We start from the raw sequence: 8,236 nt of genomic DNA on the forward strand, positions 1-8,236 counted from the left end.
CAAGTCTTCCAAATAAAATATCAACAAGGATATTGTGTCACTTAACAATACCCTAGATGAAATGGACTTACTGATATATATAGAGCCATTCATCCCAAAGACGCAAAATACACATTCTTTTCAAGTGTCCATGGAACTTTTTCAAAGATAGACCACATGATAGGACAGAAAGCAAGCCTCAACAAATTCAAGAAAATTGAAATCATACCAAGCATTTTCTCTGACCACAAGGCACTGAAACTACAAACCAACCCCAAAGGAAAAAACCCAAAACACTCAAAATCATGGAGACTGAATAGCATGCTATTAAACAATGAATGGGTCAAGAACGAGATTAGGGAAGAAATCAAAAACTTTCTGGAAACAAATGAAAATGAACTCACAACAACCCAAAACCTATGGGACACAGCAAAGGCAGTCCTGAGAGGGAAGTTCATAGCAATACAGGCCTACCTTAAAAAGACAGAAACATTTCAAACAAACAACCTAAACCTACGCCTATAAGAACTCGAGGAACAACATCAAAGACAGCCCAGATCAAGCAGAAGGAAGGAAATAACCAAGATCAGAGCAGAGTTAAGTGACATAGAGGCTAAAAGCAAAATTCTAAGGATCAATGAATCCAGGAGCTGGTTCTTTGAAAAAATAAACAAAATGGGCAAGCCTTTAAGTAGGCTCATGAAGAAAAAAAGAGAGAGGATCCAAATAAACACAACTAGAAATGAAAGAGGAGAGATTACAACTGATACCACAGAAATACAAAGGATTGTAAGAAATGACTACGAAGAACTGTATGCCAAGAAATTTGAAAACCTAGGTGAAATGGACACATTTCTAGAAAAATATAACCTTCCAAAACTGAATGAAGAAGAAGCACCAAACCTGAACAGACCAATAACAGCAGAGGAAATTGAAGCAGTCATCAAAAAACTCCCAACACACAAAAGTCCTGGACCAGATGGTTTCACAGGAGAATTCTACAAAGCATTTAAAGAAGAGCTAACCCCTATCCTTCACAGACTATTCGAAAAAATCCAGACTGATGGAAGACTCCCAAACTCTTTTTATGAAACCAGCATCATTCTAATGCCAAAACCAGATAAAGACACAACGAAGAAAGAAAACTTCACGCCAATATCGCTGATGAACATAGACGCTAAAATTCTCAACAAAATATTGGCAAACCGCATCCAGCAATACATTAAAAAGATCATACACCATGACCAAGTGGGATTCATCCCAGGGATGCAAGGATGGTACTCGACCTAATAATTGAATTTGGCAAAACAGCTGGATACAAAGTCAATACTCAGAAATTAAAGGCATTCCTGTATACCAACAACGAAACTGCAGAAATAGAAATCAGGGGAAAAATCCCATTTCATATAGCAACAAGAAAAATAAAGTACCTAGGAATAAACCTAACCAAGGAGCTAAAAGACCTGTACTCAGAAAACTAACAACACTGAAGAAACAAATTAAGGAAGACACAAACAAATGGAAGCATGTACCATGCTCATGGATTGGAAGAATTAACATCATCAAAATGGCCATACTACCCAAAGCAATTTATAGATTCAATGCAATCCCTATTAGAGTACCCATGACATATTTCACAGATATAGAACAAACATTTCAGAAATTTATATGGAACCATAAACGACCCGAATAGCTGCAGCAATTTTGAGAAAGAAGAACAAAGCAGGAGGAATCACAATACCCCATATCAAACTGTATTACAGGGCCACTGTAATCAAAACAGCCTGGTACTGGCATAAAAACAGGCACATAGACCAGTGGAATAGAACAGACAGCCCAGAAATAAACTCAAGTCTTTACGGTCAATTAATATTTGACAAAGGAGGCAGGAGCATAAAATGGAGGAAAAATAGCCTCTCCAACAGATGGTGTTGGGAGATCCGAACAGCTATGTGCAAAAAAATGAAACTCGATCACCAACTTACGCCATACACAAAAATAAACTCAAGATGGATAAAAGACTTAAATATAAGTCGTAACGCCATAAAAGTCCTAGAGGAAAACATAGGCAGGAAAATCTCAGACATTCCACCAGCAACATCCTCACAGACATGTCCCCTAAAGCAAGGGTCATAAAGGAAAGAATAAACAAATGGGACCTCATCAAAATTAAAAGCTTCTGCATGGTTAAAGAAAACAGCACCAAATTACAAAGAGAACCAACAGTATGGGAAAAAGTATTTGCCAATGATATCTCAGACAAGGGCCTGATCTCCAAAATATATAAAGAACTCACAGGACTGCACTCCAGGAAGACAAACAACCCAATTAAAAAATGGGCAAAGGACTTGAGCAGACACTTCTCCAAGGAAGACATACAGCGGGCCCAGAGACATATGAAAAGATTCTCAGCATCACTAGCCATCATAGAGATGCAAATTAAAACCACAGTGAGTTACCTTCTCACACTGGTCATAGTGGCCAACATAAAGAAATCCACAAACAAATGTTGGAGAGGATGTGGAGAAAACGGAACCCTAGTACACTGTTGGTGGGAATGCAGACTGGTGAGGCCACTGTGGAAAACAGTATGGAATTTTCTCAGAAAACTAAAAATGGAACTGCTGTTTCACCCAGCAATTCCGCTGCTGGGATTATACCCTAAGAACCCTGAAACAGCAATCCAAAAGAACCTGTGCACCCCAATGTTCACAGCAGCACAATTTACAATAGGCAAATACTGGAAGTATCCTAAGTGCCCATCAGCAAATGAGTGGATCCAAAAACTATGGTATATTTACACAATGGAATTCTATGCAGCAGAGAGAAAGAATGAGCTTATACCCTTTGAAACAGCATGGATGGAACTGGAGAGCATGATGCTAAGTGAAATAAGCCAGGCAGTGAGGGACAAATACCATATGATCTCACCTTTAACTGGAACATAATCAACAGAAGAGAAAAGCAAACAAAATATAACCAGATACATTGAAGTTAAGAACAATCTAACAATAGCCAGGGGGAAGTGGAGAGGGGATAGTGAGGAGAGGGGATACAGGAACTACTATAAAGGACACATGGACCAAATCAAGGGGGATGGTGAAGGTGGGGGAGGGAGGTGGGTTCAGCTGAGGTGGGGTGGAGGGATGGAGAGAAAAGGCATACAACGGTAATTGAATAACAATAAACATTTATTTAAAAAAAGATTACTATAGAAAAAAAAATACACGCACACACTATCAGTACAGGAAAATAGAGGTGAACAACAAAATTTTGGAAACTAAAAACCTGTGGATAACTTGCAAAGAATTTTTATGCCCAAGAAAGCTTAGTCCAGATCAGCAGTGGGAAAGGCTGAGAAACAATGAAGTACACAGGAGACTCCTTTAAAGATTCAGGTACTGACACCATAGCTCAGTCCTTACAGAAAAGGGGAAAATTTAATTAAGGTGGATGGGATAAAAGGTGTTCAAAGTACAATCATTGCCCCAATTTCAACCTGAAATCCTCACTTGATAGAAATCAGGATGCTTTTCTGGCAAGAGTAAAACAGAGCATGTCTAAATTGGGCAATATCACACATAATTGGGCTCACGTACAACCAGAAAAGTGAGATTAATTGACTATATTGCATCCCCCATCTCCTTCCTATTCAGTTCCCAGGTGTTGAGGTCAAACCTCTATCCTTTAGTCAGGAGACTGAGAGATTATTCTCTAGGAAATCAGAGCACTCAAAAGGAAAGACCTTAAGGCACTGAACTCAGAGGTTCCCCCACTAACAGTCTATTTAGATACACTATAGTAAAGGAAACCCTGAGTTGGCAATCCCCATTCACTTGTGCAGAGCTTCCAACTAGCATTTCCATTCCTTATCTTATTCACTAATAACCAATATTACTGGGTATTTAAGGAAAGCCTCTTACATGAACAAAAGATCCAAATTGACTAGAGCTGGAACTTCCAAGCTGGAACTTGGAAGAAATAGTAGATTCTGCAAATTCTTCAAAACATTAAAAAAATATACACAATGGAATACTATGCAGTAGAAAGGAAGAAGGAAATCCTACCCTTTGTGACAGCATGGATGGAACTGGAGAGCATTATGCTAAGTGAAATGAGCCAGGAGGTGAAAGACAAATACCATTATGATCTCACCTGTAAATGGAACCTAATCAACAAAATAAACAAGTGAGCAAAATAGAACCAGAGACGTAAATAAAGAATAAACTGATAGTAATCAGAGGGGAGAGGGAAGGGGGAAGGGGATAATGGGGCAAAGAAGGGGAAGGGTCAAGGAACGTGTATAAAGGATCCATGGATAAAGACAAGGAGGGGAGGATTGAATGTGGGAGGTGGGGGTAGGTAGTGTGGGGAAGAGTAACGAGGGGAAATGGGGACAACTATAATTGCACAACGATAAAAAAGGAAGGATAAAAATTGAGCAATAATATTGCACTCAAAACAGTTCGAATCTGGCAGAGGTTGGTTCATTAAATTTAAGGAAAGAAGCTGTCTCTAACATCAAAGTGCAAGGTTAAATAGCAGGTGCCGATAAAGAAGCAGCAGCAAGTTATTCAGATTTATTAATAGGTAAAATAATATTTTCAAGGAAAATGATACAGCTTTGTATTAGGAAATATGTCATGTAGAAATTTTATAGCTAGAGAGGAGAAGTCATTGCCTGGTTTCAAAGAATCAGAGGACTGGCTAACTCTCATGTTAAGGGCTAATGCATCTGATGACTTTAAGTTGAAGGCAATGCTCATTACTATTCTGAAAATTTAGAGCCCTTAAGAATCATGATAAATTTACTCTGTGTTCTACAAATGGACCAAAACCTGGATAATAGCACATCTGTTTACAACATGGTTTACTTGAAACCTGCTACTTAGAAAAAGTTTCCTTTCAAAATATTGCTGATTATTGATGATGCACATGGTCACCCAAGAGCTCTAATAGAGATATACAATGAGATTGATGTTTTCATGCTGGCAAACAACACTCATTCTGTGGCCCATGGATCAGGAGTAATTTCAAATTTTACTAAGAAATACATGTTGTATTGTCATAGCTGATGACATAGGCAGAGTAAATTGAAAACCTTCTGGAAAGGATTCGCCATTCTAGATGCCATTAAGAACATTTGTAATTCATGAGAAGAGGTCAAAATATCAACATTAGTGGAAGTTTGGAAGAAGTTGATTCCAACCCTCATGAATGCCTTTGAGGGGTCTAAGGCTTTAGTGGAGGAAGTAACGGCAGAAGTGGTGCAAATAGCAAGAGAATAATAATTAGAACTAAAGACCGAAGATGTGACCAAATTGCTGCAATCTCATGATCAAACTTTAACAAAAGAGGAATTGCCTCTTATGGATGAGCAAAAAGAAATCATTTCTGGAGAAAGAATTTATTCCTGGAGAAAATGCTATAAAGATGGTTGAAATGACAATGAGGGATTTAGAATGTTGCATATACTTAGTTGAGAAAGCAGCAGCAGTGTTTGAGAGAATTGACTCCAATTTTGAAACAAGTTCTACTGTGGGTAAAATGCTATCAAACTGTATTGCAAGCTACAGAAAAATCATTCCTGAAGAGTCAATTGATGAGGAAAACTCCATTGTCTTATTTTAAGTAATTTCTACAGACACCCCAACCTTCAGCAACAAACATCCTGATCAGTCAGCAGCCATCCAGCAAAAAGATAACTCACTGAAGATTCAGATAATGGTTAACATTTTTACAAAAAGAAATTTAAATTAAGGTATGTACAGTACATTTTTTTTGATGCTTAATAGACTATGGCATAGTGTAAAGACACTTTTTATATGCACTGGGAAACAAAAAATATTCATGACCCACTTTATGGCTGTTTGCTTTAAGTGGTGATCTGTAACTGGATCAGCACTATCTCTGAGGTATGCCTGTATATACAGACACATAAGAAGCTGTTAATAGGGAACTGAGTCCTTGGGAAAGAGATGAAAAAATCTTTTTGACACTTACACATTTTTTAAAGCTTGTATACTGTAAATAGTACTTATTTGGGAACCATCCTGCCTGGTTTCAGGAGGTGTAACCTCACCAACAGGTGAAAAGGCCCCATGGCTAGGGGACCTTGGGACCATAAGCCACTAAGGAGACAAAACTTATCCACTTGGCAGGGCACAGCCTCTGCCCCCTTTACTTCACCTTTCTTGGTCCCTGGAGAATGGCTGGATAGTCAATGATGGGTAAGAGTCCTCAAGGAAGGAACAACCTAGGCCAGCCACAGTCACAAAGAGGCCATCAGGGAAGGACTTAGGGGATTATGGAGGAGGGGCAAAAGACCCTCACCCCTTGGCTTTATCATAGCCTGAGTCCTCATTCTATCTGTAAAAAGTCTCCTAATCTCTTGGCTGCCTTGCTTCCCCCACCTGATTCAGGCCTGAAACAATGCTGAAGTGGGGGTGGGTACAGCCCTGTGCAGGGATGGTGGTTTCCAGGAGCAATTAGGCCTGAGAAAGAATGCATGAAATCCTGTGAAACCTGTTTTGCTAAGAATGCCCTCAATTTAAATGTTAAGGGTCCAAGCACAAAATAAGTTTGTTTCCCCAGGTTTTATGGCCGATTGGCAGTCACCCTATCTACCAGACCTTGGCTCAAAAGGATCACAGAAATGTTATCTGCAAACCATACCTCCTTTCTTTGATATGCATCCCTATGCAAGCTAAACTCAATAAAAGCCCATTGAGAGAGAGGCTTGGGGCTCTTCTCCTCTTAAAGATTGGTCAGCCTTTTCTCCCCAAGCAGATCATGTCTTGGTAGATTTATTCTCATCCATGGCAGTCGGGAGAGTTTTGCTGGCTGGAGCTCCCCTACAGTACTTGTTCAAAAATAAATAAAATATATTCCCTAATTTAAAAAGAGGATAGAATAAAACATATGAACATCATAAACAGTAAGGAAGTTGTTTTATGAGAACTGCTTCAATTAAATATATAAAATTGTATTTAACATATATTAATATATAGACTAATATGATCATTATAAATTGATGTATTGTGATAGAGAATGTTTCTTATTGTGAGCTGCAAAGAAGTTTGAAAGAAAGTAACTCTGTAACTATAAAAGTGTCTTTTTTACAATACTTTTGGGTTTGGAATATTACCAGACCTAAGATGTTCATGCACAAAAAGGTGAATATGTACATGGAATTAGAAAACATCCATCTTTAGTCAGTATTCCAGGTTCAGCATCTACTTGTGTCTTCCTCTGTAACTACAGTGTTTTGGAGGGCCTCTGGACAATTAAATTAAAAAAAATTGTACTGTTCAATTGTAGTTGTCCCGTTTTCCCCCTGATTACTCTCCCCTGCCCTGCTCACCACCCTCTCCAACTTTATATCCCACCCCCTTTTTTTGTCCATTGGTCCTTTATACCTGTTCCTGGACTCTTCCCCTTCTTTCCCCTATTATCTCCCTAGCCCCTCTCCTATGGTCACTGTCAATTTGTTCTTTATTTCCATGACTCTGTTTCTATTTTACTGACTTGTTTGTTTTGTTGATTAGGTTGTACTTATAGATGAGTTCATAATGGTATTTGTCTTTCACTGCCTGGCTTATTTCACTTAGCATAATGCTCTCTAGTTCTATCTATGCTGTCATGAAGGGTAGGATCTCCTCCTTTCTTTCGCTGCATAGTATTCCATTGTGTAAATGTACCATCGTTTTTGATTCATTCATTTACTGGTGGGCACTTAGGTTGCTTCCAGCACTTGGCTATTGTGGATTGTGTTGCTATGAACATTGAGGGGCATAGGTTATTTCAAATTGGTGTTTCAGAATTCTTAGGGTATACTACCAGAGTGGAGTTACTATGTCAAAGGGCAGTTCCAAATTTAGTTTTTTGAGGAAATTCCAGACTCTTTGACATAGTAGCTGCACTAGTCTAGCTCCCCACCACCAGTGTACTAGGGTTTCCATTTCTTCACAAACTCGCCAGTACTTGTTGTTTGTTGATTTGTTTGTGATGGCCATTCTGACCGGTGTGAAGTGGTATCTCACTGCGTTTTTTTTATTGTTGTTCAATTAGAATTGTGGTTTTAATTTACATCTGTCTGATGACTAGTGATGTTGAATGTCTTTTCATGTCTGTAGGCCCCCTGTATGTTCTCCTTGGAGAAGTGTCTGTTCAGTTCCTTTGCCCATTTTTTAATTGGATTGTTTTGTCTTCTGATGTGGAGTCCTGAGAATTCTTTATATATTCTGGAGAATAAACC

Source organism: Desmodus rotundus, chromosome 6 (assembly GCF_022682495.2).
Source record: "Desmodus rotundus isolate HL8 chromosome 6, HLdesRot8A.1, whole genome shotgun sequence".
In the NCBI taxonomy this organism is placed as follows: Eukaryota; Metazoa; Chordata; class Mammalia; order Chiroptera; family Phyllostomidae; genus Desmodus; species Desmodus rotundus.